Below are 5,989 nucleotides of genomic sequence, written 5' to 3'. Positions count from 1 at the left end.
AACCAAACCATACACTCCTAAGTGATTTTAAGATAAAAATTAGAAAAGTGCTATTGTGACAAATATATATTGAGGCACAAATGTACTTACTAGTCTGTGGATTTTCGAGCCATACGAGTTCATCATGAAATGCAAATGACATGGTAAGACTTTGAATACCATGTGACTACTAGCCTGCTCCGGTTTACTTCCCTGTTGCTATGTTAAATGCTGACTGAAAAAAAAGCTTGGGGGAGAAAAGGGTTTATTTTGTCTTATAGGTCACAGGCCATCACTGAGGGAAGCCACAGCAGAAATTGAAAGAGGAGCCTATAGGTTAGAATGAAGCAAGACGCCATGGTGGAAAGCTGCTTTTGCTTTCCATGGCTTGTTCATCCTGCTTTCATACACAACCCAGGGTGCCTGCCCAGAAATGAGCCACTTAGTGATCTGAGTCCTCCCACATCAATCATTAGCCAAAATATGCCCCCATGGAATTATTTACAGGCCAGTTTGATAGAATCAGTTCCTCAAGTGAGTTTCTCTTCTCCCAGGAAATGCTAGTCTGTATCAAAATTATCAAAACACCAAGCAGCACACAATACAAAAGTTCTTAGCCTTAATTTCTACTAATGCCTATAAACTTACAACTAAATGGATTCCTGGCCATTTTTTTATAAGTAAAATTATTATTTTATGTGTATGGGTATTCTGCCTGCTTGTGTGTCAGCACCACTTTTGTGCATTGAGTGCCTTTGGGAGACAGATCCCCTGAAATTGGAGGTTGGTGTCACCATGTAGGTGCTGGGCTATGACTTCTCTTTTTCCAAAGTGTCTGTTGGCTTTCTTTTTCAAGACATAATCCTGCTATACAGCCTAAACTGGTGCCACAAATGCACATTTTTTCCTCAGACTACTGGGTACTGGGATTGCAGTCATATGTCACTCTAACTGGCTGATTACATGATGACATTTTTTTTAAAGATATATTTTGTGTGGGTATGCGTACCTTCATGTATGTATGTGAATCATAAGGGGGGCTGGTAGCCAAATAGGTCAGAAGTTGGGGGTCAGTTCTCTTGGAACTGGAGCCAAAGACAGTTGTGGGCCAGAGTGTAGACTCTGGGAAGTAACCTCCATTCTCTGTAGAGCAACAAATGTTCCTTGTGGGAATGACTTCTGAAAAATTCTGTTTAAAACTTGCCTTTACTCTAACTCCTTCACTGGGGACCGTGTACTCAGTCCAATGGATGGCTGTGAGCCTCTACATCTGTATTAGTCAGGTACTGTCAGAGCCTCTCAGGAGATAGCTATATTTAGGCTGGCTTGTCTTTCCTTCAGTCTCTGCTCCATAGTTAATCTCTGCCACTCCTTCCATGGGTACTTGGTTCCCCCTTTTAAGAAGGAATGAAATGCCCATCTTTGGTCGGACCAATGGAGCTGAGGGGTTTGCAGCCCCTTAGGACGAACAACAATATGAACTAACTAATAGCCTCAGAGCTCCCAGAGTCTCAACCACCAACCAAGGTCTGCACTTGGTGGGACTGATTGTTCTGGCAGCGTGTGTATAGTGGAGGATTGCAAATTCGATCATCAATGGGAGGAGAGGACCTCAGCCCTGTGAAGGTTCTGTGTCCCAGTGTGGGGGAATGCCAGGGCCAATAAGCAGGAGAAGGTGGGGTAGCAGGCATGGGAAGTGGGGAGGCAGCTGGGGTTTGTTTTTGTTGGTTTTGTTTGTTTCTTTATTTTTTAGAGGGGAAACTGGGAAGGGAGAAATTTACATGTAAATAAAGAAAATATCTAATAAAAAAAAAACTTGCCTTTACAAATCACCCTTTCGCTGAACCTGTAACCAACTTAGTGAAGTGCTTTAAGATCCTTTATAGAGACATACTCCTTCTTCTTATGTACTGTATTTTCAAATTGTTCGGAATTAAGAAAAACACTGCAACCTTAATATGCTTTGAACATTCTGATGTACCGTATCCCTATTTTTCCTTTGTGACACATTCATGCTCCTGACACAGAAGACACAGTGTTTGTGCATAAGATGTTGTCGGACAGACCTAAGATCATTTACTGGAAACAGTGAGACACCGAAAGCAATGCCTACTTCACCTGCAGAAAATGTTGAAAACCACATACAGTTTTATATACACATATCATTGTGCTTTTGCATACTGTTCTGAGTCAACAGGGCCAAAGAACAATTTCCTCCCTTGCAAGCCTTCTGTAAAGGATTAAGACAAAAGTTCATCATTCCTTTTTGAAATCACATTTGCTGTGCTGTTCAATAAACAGAGGACAGCCTTTGTTTGAGAGATCAATAAGATCAGGGGAGAGATTAGAACTCTTCTGCACAAGTCACACTAACTCTTGTATAAATAATACCAAGAGTAGCTGATGAGATGGCTCTTCCAGAAGTCCTGAATTCAATTCCCAGCTACCACATGATGGCTCATGACCATCTATGAGGGCATCTTATGCCCTCTTTTTTTTAATTTATTTATTTTATTTATGTGAGCATACTGTAGCTGTCTTCAGACACACCAGAAGAGGGCATCAGATCCCATTACAAATGGTTGTGAGCCACAATGTGGTTTCTGGGAATTGAACTCAGGACCTCTGGAAGAGCAACCAGTGCTCTTAACCGCAGAGCCATCTCTCCAACCCTTATGCCCTCTTCTGATATGTGGATTTACATGTAGCAGAGCACTTATACCGTGAATAAACAAACAAAACAAGCAAACTTTAAAAAAAATGTGGTCCCCAACTTCAGTCCAGTGGTTGGCTGAGTATCTGCATCTGTCTCAGTCAGCTGCTGGTAGAGCCTCTCAGAGGACAGCCATGCTAGGCTCCTGTCTGTAAGCACAGCACTGCATCAGTAGTCAGGGTTTACTACCCACCCATGGCATGGATCCTGAGATGAGACTGTCACTGAATGGCCTTTCCTTCAATCTCTGCTAAGCCAAGCATTGGACTAAGATCAGGGAATCCTTGGAAGAGTTAGAAGGACTAAAGGAATTGAAGGGGAGGGTAATCCCACAGGAAGACCAACAGTGTCAACTAACCTAGATCCCAGGGAGTCCCAGAGGCTAAGCCACCAACCAAAGATCATACACAGGTGGGTACATATGTAGCAGAGGACTGCTTTGTGTGGCCTCAGTGGGAGAGGTTGCACCTAATTCTGTAGAGATTTGATGCCCCAGAGAAGGGGGATGCCTGGTGGGGGACACCCTCTCAGAGGTGAAGGGGATTTGAGATGAAGTGAAAAAGTGTGAGGGAGCAACATTTGGGATGTAACTAAATAAAATAATTAAAAAATAACACTTAGTTGTTTTTTTTTTGTTGTTGTTGTTTTTGTATTGCACCAGCTCTTAATCACTGTGCCTAAATTGAAGGAATAAATGTTTCTGGAATGCCATTGTATTTCTGTTTCAATGTTCACTAGATGTAATGCTTTGGCTATTTTCTCCAGGTTAAGAGTTCCAAGTTCAGGATGGAGAGATGGCTCAGCAGTTAAGAGCATTGACTGCTCTTCTGAAGGTCCTGAGTTCAAATCCCAGCAACCACATGGTGGCTCACAAACATCTGTAATAGAATCTGATGCCCTCTTCTGGGTGTCTGAAGACAGGTACAGTGTACTCATATAAAATCAATACATAAATCTTAAAAAAAAATGTTCCAAGTTCTCACCCGAAACTTCACTGGTACTTCAAACAGTTGATTCGTTGCAATGTGAATGCTTGGTAGAAAAAGATGGACTATATAATTGACAAAGAAAAAAGTCCAAGTTATCTATCACTGTTTTCAACACTGTAATTCTCTGAAGAAAAAAATCAAAGAAGATCTCAGAAGATGGAAAGATCTCCCATGCTCATGGATTGGCAGGATTAATATAGTAAAAATGGCCATCTTGCCAAAAGCAATCTACAGATTCAATGCAATCACCATCAAAATTCCAACTCAATTCTTCACAGAGATGGAAAGAGCAATTTTCAAATTCATCTGGAATAACAAAATAACTAGGATAGTGAAAACTATTCTGAACAATAAAAGAACTTCTGGGGGAATCACCATCCCTGACCTTAAGCTGTACTACAGAGAAATAGTGATAAAAACTGCATGGTATTGGTACAGTGACAGGCAGGTGGATCAATGGAATAGAATTGAAGACCCAGAAATGAACCCACACACCTATTGTCACTTGATCTTTGACAAAGGAGCTAAAACAATCCAGTGGAAAAAAAGACAGCATTTTCAACAAATGGTATTGGCTCAACTGGTGGTTAGCATGGTGACAGCAGATGCTGGCAAGGTTGTGGAGAAAGAACAACATTCCTTTACTGCTGGTGGGACCACAAGCTGGTACAACCACTCTGGAAATCAGTCTGTCAGTTCCTCAGAAAAATGGACATAGCTATACCACTCATGTGCATATACCCAAAAAATGCTCCAACATATAACAAGAACACATGTTCCACTATGTTCTGGCTACTTATAATAGCCAGAAGCTGAAAGAACACAGATGTCCTTCAACAGAGGAATGGATACAATAATGTGGTTCATTTACACAATGGAGTACTACTCAGCTATTAAAAACAATGACTTCATGAAATTCGCAGGCAAATGGATGGAACTAGAAAATATCATCCTTGGCCCTTGGTCCTGTGAAGGTTCTATGCCCCAGTGTAGGGGAATCTTTAGGGCCAGGAAGGAGAGTGGGTGGGTGGGTGAGCAGGGGGAGGGGAGAGAGAATGGGGGATAGAGGGTTTTGGGAGGGGAAACCAGGAAAGTGGATAACATTTGAAATATAAATTAAAGAAAATATCTAATAAAAAAGATACTAAAAATTGACAGTAAAAAAAATATATCATCCTCAATGTGGTAACTCAGTCACAAAATAACACACATGGTATGTACTCACTAATAAGTGGAAATTTGGAAAAACAACTGGAATACCCACAATACAACTCACAGACCATATGAAGCTCAAGAAGAAGGAAGACCAAAGTATGGATGCTTCAGTCCTACTCAGAATGGGGAACAAAATAATCTTGGGAGGTAGAGAGAGGGAGCGACGTGGGAGGGAGAGAGGAGGATGAGGGAAAAAGGGACAGGACCAGGTGTGGCAGGAGACAGGGTGGGGAGGAATATAGAGGGTAAGGAAGTTTAATAGAGTTGTAGGGGTTGGGGAACTTGGGGTAGCCACTAGAAAGTCCCAGATGGCTCTCTCCACCAGCCGAGCAAGATGCCCAAAGGAAAGAAGGCCAAGGGGAAGAAGGTGGTCCCCGTCCTTGCTGTCCTCAAGAAACAGGAGGCCAAAAAGGGAGTCAATCCTTTGAGAAAAGGCCGAAGAACTTTGGCATTGGGCAGGACATCCAGCCCAAAAGAGATCTCACATGCATCGTCAGATGGCTTCACTGGGCTCGCTACAGACTGCAGCGGCCAAGAGCCATCCTCTAGAAGCATCTCAAAGTACCTCCTGCCATTAATCTGTTCACTCAGGCCCTGGACAGGCAAACAGCTACCCTGCTGCTTAAGCTTGCCCACAAGTACAGGTCAGAGACAAAACAAGAGAAGAAGCCAAGGCTACTGGCCCGTGCTGAGAAGAAAGCTGCTGGCAAAGGGGACGTCCTGACTAAGAGACCACCAGTCCTCCGAGCAGGAGTCTATACAGTCACCACCTTGGTGGAGAACAAGAAGGTTCAGCTGGTGGCGACTGCACATGATGTAGACCCCATTGAGCTGGTGGTTTTCCCGCCTGTCCTGTGTCGAAAGATGGGGGTGCCCTACTGCATCATCAAGGGAAAGGCCAGGCTGGGGCGCCTGGTCCACAGGAAGACCTGCATCCCTGTTGCCTTCACACAGGTTAACTGGGAAGACAACGGTGCTCTGGCTAAGCTGGTGGAAGCTATTTAGGACCAAGTACAATGACAGATATGACTCGATCCATCACCACTGGGGAGGCAACGTCCTGGGTCCTAAGTCTGTGACTCGAATTGCCAAG

This window comes from Mastomys coucha, chromosome X (genome assembly GCF_008632895.1).
Source record: "Mastomys coucha isolate ucsf_1 chromosome X, UCSF_Mcou_1, whole genome shotgun sequence".
In the NCBI taxonomy this organism is placed as follows: domain Eukaryota; kingdom Metazoa; phylum Chordata; class Mammalia; order Rodentia; family Muridae; genus Mastomys; species Mastomys coucha.
The sequence above is the reverse complement of the archived record's forward strand: the minus strand, read 5'-3'. Positions refer to the sequence as shown.